The sequence below is a fragment of the Octopus sinensis genome, linkage group LG8 (genome assembly GCF_006345805.1).
Source record: "Octopus sinensis linkage group LG8, ASM634580v1, whole genome shotgun sequence".
Taxonomy (NCBI): domain Eukaryota; kingdom Metazoa; phylum Mollusca; class Cephalopoda; order Octopoda; family Octopodidae; genus Octopus; species Octopus sinensis.
Window position 1 is genome coordinate 49,724,213 of NC_043004.1, and position 8,857 is coordinate 49,733,069.

Sequence of the window (8,857 nt, forward strand, 5' to 3'; positions counted from 1 at the left end):
CATATATATATATATATATATATATATACAGGGAGAATTCACAAAAAATTCAAAAGACGAAGACAGGTGGTGTAGACAAGAAACAGATGTATTAGTATAACGCTCGGGAAGTGAAAAGTCTTTAACGTTTCGAGCCTACGCTCTTCCACAGAAAGGAACATAGAAAGAAACAAGGAGAGAAAATAGTCGCTAGCGATATATATATATATATATATATATATATACATACAGGGTGTGTAAGGTTTTTGAGGACATACCTTTTTAAGATCATTGCTACGTTTTTTATTAACCTTGTATAATATTTTTTTCAAAAAATAACAAGGCAGACGCTCTGCTTACTCAAGAAATGAAGAGGCATGCTGTTATTGTGATTATAGAGGCTGAGCATAGTGATTTAGAAATATCTCGAGTTTTAGAAGTTGCCAGATCTTTCGCCTACAAAGTTTGTAAAGAGCTAGAGACTGAAGATGGAAACGTATCACTAGTATCAAAACATAAAAAGAATTCTAAAAACTCTGAAATCATCAGAACACCAATAAGTTCAATAGACCATTGATTTCAATCCCAGAAAGTCCATGATGCCAATTGCAAAAGATCTCTATGTGTGAGAAGGAGCAGTTAGAAATGTTGTCCACGAAGACATCGGATATAAGTCTTATATAAGGAAAGGTCAATTTGTCCGAGAAAGCAAAAGAAAATCACTATATCAGATCTATAAGGCTCTTAAACAAACTGAAAAATCCAACAGGAGAAGATTTGATTTGGTTTGTCTTAAACGAGAAAAACTTGACCAAGATCAAAAAGTTAACATAAGAAATGACAGACGATTATCTGCAGACCCTTCTGCAGTTCCAAGCGTTATGCATACAAAATTTCCTGAAACTGCTATGGTTTTAGTGGTTGTCAGCAATGAAGGGTATGTGATGCCTCCTTACTTGTTTCTACAAAGCCTTAGAGTTAACCCTGCCACCTTGAGTTTCAGTAAGATTATACTATCACACATGGTTCAAGTAACACAGGAATGGATAGCTGAAAGTTTTCTTGATCACGTAACCTCTAACATTTGGCCTCCTAATTCCCCAGATCTCAATCCATTGGACTATTAAATGAGGAGCGTTGTTGATAGAGAGGTCAGTGAACACGCCCATAACACTAAAGATTCTATGAAAGCTGCCATAGTCAGATTAATGTCCAAAATGTGACCAGGACCACTTGATTCAAGCATGTAGATGTTTTATATCTCATATAGAAGCAATTGTTGAAGCCGAAGGTGGCTTTATTGAATAACATTATAGAAAAGAAGGTTCATTTTTATCCTCATAGCAATTTTTGATAAATAAAGTTATTATCTGTTATTATATATCTTTTTTTTTTTTAATAAACATAAATATGTCCTCAAATATCTTACACACCCTGTATAATCTCAAGTATAAACAGCCGAAGTTGCAAAGATAATCTGGAACTCGACTGAGGAAAGAAAACTTCGAATGACCCGTCCGTGTTTTTTCTTGACCCTCTTTTGTATCATCTATCTGGATGTTTTGTTGTCCTTTTTTGTATCATTTTTTTGTGTCTGGATGTTCTTGTCCCATTTTTTGTACTTGTTTATATATATATATATATATATATATATATATATACAAAGACAGGACTGTATTAGCTTAGTACTGTTTCTGCTACAAGATGCAGTGCATTTCACTTTTGAAGCAATAAGGTGATGCACATGCACTCATCTCTGCGTGCACTGCATATTATCGCAGAATCAACTGTAAGCTAATGAATTTCATTGCATAATTTCCTGTTCCTTTGTCATTATTTATTTTCATATTACGCTCTGTACTTGACTAATGCTTTATTCTGAAGCATATATATATATTGAGCCCTAACACAAGAATCTAAATATCGCTTTGCCTAAGCGAATATATATATATACATATGTGTGTGTGTATGTATGTATGCATAATTCTTTCCTTAAAGCAGTTGAACTCGACGTTGACAAATATATATATGAATATATATATTATATATGTATGTGTGTATGTGTGTGTGTTGTGTGTGTGTGTGTGTGTGTGTGTGTGTGTGTGTGTGTGTGTGCGTGTGCGTGTGTGTAATAAAATAATTGTATTGAATACAAACACAGCAGTTTTAAGAGAAGGTAACTGGTCGATTACAGCGAAACTCGTACTTAATTTATTCCTTCCCTTAGGGATGAAATACAAAGTTTACTTCTGTGAGATTTGATCTCAGAACGTAAGAAGCCGGTGCTAATTCCCCCAGGCATTTCGTCCGACGCTCTAGTGCATCTACTCATTCACCATCCAAATAAAGTAACAAAATAAGACCATCGAGCTTAGTTGCATGAAAGAAATCAACAAATGAAGTAATTTCTAAAGAAAATTGTAAGACGTCTTACCTCGTACAAATATAGGGCAACGACTTCCGGCTCCTTTCGTTGTTGCAACTCGTGAATAAATGATAAGCTTGCAAAATCTGAACTTGAACTGTTATAATGACATTTTGTGACATATTGTTCCCACTGGGTTTTATAACATTAAACTTACGAGACTTACTGGTGGACAGAGGTGCAAAAACTAATGGTCACGGTATTTTTATAAAGGGTATGACACCCCATCTCTAATATTTTTAGCTTTGAGTGACAATGACGAAACAATAACGTATAGGCGCATGCGTGGCTGTGTGGTAAGAAGCTTGCTTCCCAAACACATGGTTCCGGGTTCATTCCTACTGCGTGGCACCATGAGCAAATGTCTTCTACTATATCCTCGGGCCGACCAAAACCTTGTGAGTGGATTTGGCAGACGGAAAATGAAAGAAGCCCGTCGTATACATATATATATATATATGTGTGTGTGTGTGTGTGTGTGTGTGTGCTTGTGTCTGTATTTCTTCCACCATCACCACTTGAAAACCGGTGTTAGTGTACTTACGTCCCCGTAACTTTTTCGACAAAAAGAGTCTGATAGAATAAGTACTAGGTTTTAAAAAAACGTCCTGCGGTAATTTTGTTCGACTAAAGCTCTTCAAAGCGAGCTCCCGCATGGTCGCAGTCAAATGACCGAAACAAATAAAAAAAATACAAATCCTGTAATCAACGGTATGTGTTCTAACGTCTGAAAGCGTTCGAAGACGACGATGAAAACGTTCTTGAATAGAGAAACATAGTTATCATCATCATCATCGTCGTCGTCGTCGTCGTCGTCGCCGCCGCCGCCGCCGCCGCCGTCGTCGTCATCGTCATCATCGTCGTCGTCATCATCATCATCATCATCATCATCATCATCATCATCATCATCATCACCATCATCATCAACCAGTTGAGTGACTTCTCCGGATCAACATGTCATATTGGTGTTTCGATAGCTGAATGTCTCACTTGCGCATGTCTCAACTACAGATGATAGAAGTAGTTCGCTCACTGAACTGGTTGAACCTGGCTGCTAACATTTTGTTGCCTGTTCGTCCGCTCAGCATCAAGCGATATCTGCCACTGACTCAGTAAGTTCAGCTGCCGAAATAGTTTACATTGCTGTATCCCAAGATTTCTGTTGGCTAGGTTGGCTGGGATGGTTTTAAGTGGCTACTTGGTGCTAGACCTTGCGAAGGGGCCACCCATAATTTGCTTCAGAGCTGTTTATTCCCATATTTACCATTAACCTTTTTTTTTACATGCTAATTAACCCATAGTTGGAACCCTCACAGGTATTGCTACTTCGGGTCGGGCAAGACTTGGGAACAATAATGGCTAAGAGGTGGTTCCACACTCCTGAAAACTCTGTAATTCTCAAACTAGAACCACACTAGTTGATGCACTTTAAAATCATGCACAGAACGTAGTTATAAACATAGTAATATTGTTGAAGAATCAACACACTTGGGCTAGCTGCTGTCATTGCTGCTCGAGTGATTAAACATAAGACGGCGAGCTGGTAGAATTCGTTAGCACGCCGTAAAAAGAAAAGTGCTAAGCGGTATTTTTTACTGCTTTAGGTTCTGAGTTCAAATTCTATTGAGGTCGATTGTGACCTTTTGGGGCTGATAAAATTAGTATCAGTTGAGCACTGGGGTTGATGTTATCGACCAACCTCGCTCCCTCAAAATTGTTGGCCTTGTCTCAAATAGAGAAATACAAATAATTAAGCATAAATAATATTTATCTCTTCACAAGGATCCACACATCTTTTCTGCAGAGTTAAACCGATGAAAAATAATTCTCACCCTAGACAAGATGCTGTTTCCACCGGAGGATTTAAACTCAGTATTGGGATATTCCATTAATATTCCATTAATACTTTCAGAGGTGAATTTTCTCACCCATATTAATTACATACAGCTAATAATGTCCGTGAACACAATACAATACCCGCATCAGAATTATAAACCACTGATCTCTAGTATCTCTTCACCTAATCAACTTAGCCAGCTATGGCCATTACATTGGCTAATTTAATAAATTGAATATATTTAACTGTTCATTTATTATGTTTTATAGATACCGAAGGAGAGGAAAAAGTGCCGAACTAAATACCTAACAATATTTAGTTTTGCCCGTCTAAATTCTTATTTTTAACGTAGGTGCAATGCCATATATTTTAAAGGAGAGACAACAGACTCTTTCAACCTTTACTAAATGTACTTATGTTTTTCAGTCTGGAAAATAAAAGACGAAAACGACTCTCGCGGGATTTGAACTTAAAAGATTCATTGCTCTACTGTGTTTTCTAACATAATCACATGACCACATTCAAATGATACTAGTATTTCGTTTTTATCTTACCGACCCGTAAATGCCAATAAGGCAAGTTAACCTCAGTAAGATTTTAGCTCAGAACGTGAAAATTTATGATTAATATCGTGTTTTTATTATCTTATCTATGATTTCAATTCAGAACTGCCAGCTACAGAAACGTTCGTTAATGCATCATTATTTAGAAGGAACTTAAGATGGCGAACTGACAGAATCGTCAGCACGCCTGTTGGTGTATGTCGTCTTTATTACGAAAGGTCAGTGAAAATTGTGAAAAATGGAAAAATTGTGTTTTATCTTGTTAATGACTCGCATTATTGAACACTTGTATTGCTGTTTTACGGCTCAATTGTTTTGCACTGTTCCCTTTTTGTAGGGGGCTGCGTAGCTTCAATGATGTTCTATAGCGTGAGCTCTTCTGAATATTTTTCCTCAGAAGAGGAACTCCTCAGAGCAACTGAAAACGTAGACAAGATGAATTTTGCAAAGGCAGCTAAAAGTCACCAGAAAAATATTAATTTAAACCAGATTGGAAGGTTTAAATGAACTATTGAAAAAGGATGGAAGTAATGTAAATGTGTCCCTGCCCAAAATGTCATGTTAAGTCAAAAGGAGAAATTAATTATATTTCGAACGCTTTCGGCAGAGGGTAAAAAAATTGAAGTAATCGCTCCAAGTCAAATTGAAAAAGCACTTAAGCCCATATGGGGCGAAATAATGCACATTAAAAGAGGCATGAAGTACGAGACAGTGGGGGTGCGGTTCAGGGATACAGTAACCGCAGGCTGCACTCTGTAACCCTGCAGATAACGGAGGATATAGTGCTCCTACCCATCTACCTAGGAAGGTGTACTTCCAAAGCGAAGGTGGAGGACATACCCCCAGAGATAAATGTAGCCTGGTTAGTAGACGCGATCCTGTTAGGCTTGGAGGAGAAAGTGGTGGTCCTCCAAGCCACGTGCACGGCCCATAAGAACATGAGCTCGAGTTATTAAGTCAAGCCACCCCAGAAGACATTGAAAAGATCATAGAAACCATCGCGGTGGAAGATGTAGTGCTGAGGGTTAAAGTGGAGGGCTGAATCTCTAGATGCTATCATTAGCCATTATTGTTCCCATGTCTTGCCCGATAGAATAAGTAACAGTTAAGCACTGGGGTCGATGAAAGCAACTTATTCTTCCTCTTAAAAATTATCGATCTTCTGTAAAACTTTGAAACTTCTATTTAGAAGGATAAAGTAAGGCGGTAGACTGGCAGAATCGCTGAAGTACCGGAAAAATTGCTTTCCACTTAACTGCTGAGTTCAAATCTCGCCGAGGTCAACTTCGCCTTTCACCCTTAAGGGGTCGATAAAATAAAGTACCAATTAAGTACTGAAATCTATGGTATCAACTAACTCCTCCCCTCAAAAGTGCTGACCTTGTTCATACATCAGAAAGTTGGTGGAGCCGCAGAAGCTGTTAGTATCTTCTGGTACTTAATTCTCACTTTCTGTTCTTTGATCAAATCATGCCCTGGCTGACTTTGTTTTTCATCCTTCCAGGGGTCGATATAAGTACTAGTCATATAATAAGGTCGTTTATAGCAACAACTCCATCAATAATTTGTGGCCTTGTGCCGATGTCAGGAACCTTGTCTTCTGGTACTTAATTCTCATTTTCTGTTCTGCGATCAAATCCTGCTCTGGCTAACGTTGTTTCTCATCCTTCCAGTCATGTAATAAGGTCGCTTATAATTTATGGCCTTGTGCCGATGTCAGGAACCTTGTTTTTCATACCTTTTTGTTTTTCCCTAATCGAATTCACGGAAACCCTTACAGTTTTTTTGGTTTGATTCTTATAATGTAATTCATAGGTCGCCCTTAAGACACACAAAAAAGAAAAAAGTAAAGGAAAAAAAAAAATTATTATTTATCAGAATCGATAGGGCATCGGGAAAACGCCATGACAAACATGATCTGGTTCTTTACGTTCTGAGTTCAAATCCTACTGGAATCAACTTCTTACATCCCTCAAAAATAAACAAAATAAATTATCAGTCACCTAGTGAAATCAGTTCAAACTATAACTCCTCTCACCGAATTTCTGGCCATGTGCCTATGTTAAAATTTATCATTATTATTTATAACCCTATAAAAAGAAGTTATTATTGTTAAAATGAGTAGGAATTATTACTATTACCCTCATACACAGTTTGTGGTACGCGCACTTCTCCAAAGCTGTTCTGTGACTTTAATGTTAAATAGACTTGTCAAAAGTTTTTGTTACGTGATCAGTACTTTGAAGTTCCATCTTTTTATATTTGTTGATGTAATTTTTTCATTTTCTCTGTATGAAACTTCACTACTCTCAACACTGCTCCTATAATGACAGAGGTTATTTTTCTGTGTATATATTACGTTTCCGATATTTCTATTTCAAACTTGGAGAGTTTTTCAACGTTGTTATGTCCCTTTATAATTGTAACTTAGTAATAAGACAAATAGAAAAAAATAAAATAACCAACATACCGAAATGAGCTCTGCAGATGATATTATGGCAACTGAAATTTGAGCTCAGAATGACAGCAACTGAGATACAAATGGTAGTAAAAAGGCGTGTGAGAACCCTAATTACTTGGTTTCGATAGTCTGCCTTATGAACTTTACATATATATGTCACTCCTGTCTACTGAAACTGCAACATAACAGGAGAATTTTAATTTCATTAAGCTGAATATTGGTTGCGCTGTTGAGGAATGACTTGAACAAAGAATTGTCATTAGTATTTTTCGACCTATAACTTAGCTGAATGCAGATTTTAAGATTTTGGATTTAAATAATTGCAAAGGCAATGGCGCTAGTCAGTTGTTTGATTGGAAAAGTACAAACCTATGCAATGCCGGGCAGAACTATCCATGATATTCCTACCTCATACAATACATCATAAGGAAAGTGGGAAACAAACTTGATTTTGGTGCGGTTCTGATCAATCCTATCAATCAGAAATTTCCGATAGGGTCGGTATTCTTTACTTGAGAGCTATCTGCAAAGCAGCTGGTTTCAATCCTATCTTCAGAGGCTACGCTGCTTCAATGTATTTGCGGCTCCTACTTGGTGGCCAAACTAAATGAATACCAATCAGAACTATTTGGAATCATGTGCTTTGTCATCAAGGGTAGTTTCTGTTACCCTTCCTGTATATAATGCTTCTTCAAACTCAACTAGGGAAACTGGAAAAGTAGCGCGACATCCCGTTCGAACTGTCACACAGAAAAGTCGTATCGATAACTGCAGAGAAAGTTCTTGTAATGATATCGGTTACTACGGAAGTCCAGATGGTCAGAACTGTTCTAAAGGAATATGGACAGATTACAGGAGCAAAAACTAAGTCGAACCAGCCGGGCCAGTTTGAGATGCATGCAGAACTACGAAGAAGAAAGTGAGGGCAGAGGTACTTAACCCGTAAATTTGTTGAAAGGCGAGTGAAAGTTGTGAACGTTGCCCAAGTGAACGAGCCTGCTGCCAGTGTGCACTTGTAACCTGAAGAATGATCACTGAGAGAGGTAGTTAGGATAATCTTAGGTCCGTGGGATTCTTTGATTGTCCTATCTAGTAGTCCTATGCTAAGAATATTAGAAAAAATCTTGTATATTGTATTAATTTCTGATTCGATTTCAATGTATATCCCACCCATTTGTTGTAACCTAACCTTGTAAGGTCCCCTGAGCTATTACCTTTGTAATAAAGAAAAGAAGTTATTATTCTTAAATAATTAAAATGGTTGGTAGATGACCCAAACCTTTAGAGTGTTGGAAAAATGCCTTGTTCCGGCTCTTTATATTTTATGCTAAAGGGATCAATTAAGTTAAAGTACAAACCAAGCGAATACTAAGGTTAATGTAATCGGCTAATATTCCTACTCTCGAAATTGCAGGCCTCGTGCTTAGATTAAAAACAATTATTTACGGTAGTGAATTGGCAGAATTGTTAGAGCATCGGGAGACACGCTATAAGGCTTTATTTTTTCGGTTCTTTACGTCCTGAGTTCAAATCAGACCGAGGTCATCTTTGCCTTTCAACTTTCGATAAAATAAACAATTACTGTTTAATAG